Source organism: Fukomys damarensis, unplaced genomic scaffold (assembly GCF_012274545.1).
Source record: "Fukomys damarensis isolate Sample0158 unplaced genomic scaffold, DMR_v1.0_HiC HiC_scaffold_12, whole genome shotgun sequence".
NCBI lineage: Eukaryota > Metazoa > Chordata > Mammalia > Rodentia > Bathyergidae > Fukomys > Fukomys damarensis.
The window spans coordinates 57,755,793-57,756,307 of NW_022900924.1; positions in this window are offsets into that span (position 1 = coordinate 57,755,793).

Consider the following 515-nt stretch of genomic DNA (forward strand, 5'->3'; position numbering starts at 1 on the left):
GCCCTCCGCAGCGTGTCCAGCGGCAGCCGAGGACAGCCCCCGCCGCTCTCCCGAGATGAGTTTCTCCAGCCCCGCCTGAGCCGTGCCTGTCCAGCAACGGGTCCCTGCCCTCAGGGCCCAGCCGTGGGGACCCAAACGGCACCCCGGCTGTGAGGCTGGCTGGTCATGGGCAGAAAGAAAGCAGGCGAGAGAAAGATGAGGTCTCCTCCCCCTCTTAACAACCAGCAGTAAAATCGCTGGCCTCTGTCCTCGTCCCGTCCGCGGAGCCAGAGGAAGAATCCCAAAGGCTCCACACATGCTTGGGTTCCTAGAAGGATGGGGTCCCGAAGGTGAATAAAGCCACGGTCAGGTGGAGAGGACGGGGCTTGTGACCTCTGGGCCATGGGCTCGGAAACTGTACCGCCCCATGCTGAGCGGACCCGGCACTGCCCTCTCCTGCTGAGGCCCCGGAAGCGTGGCCGCCCCGTCCTGTCCCCTCCGCTCCCACGGCTCGAAGCCTCGTGTGTGCCCCATTC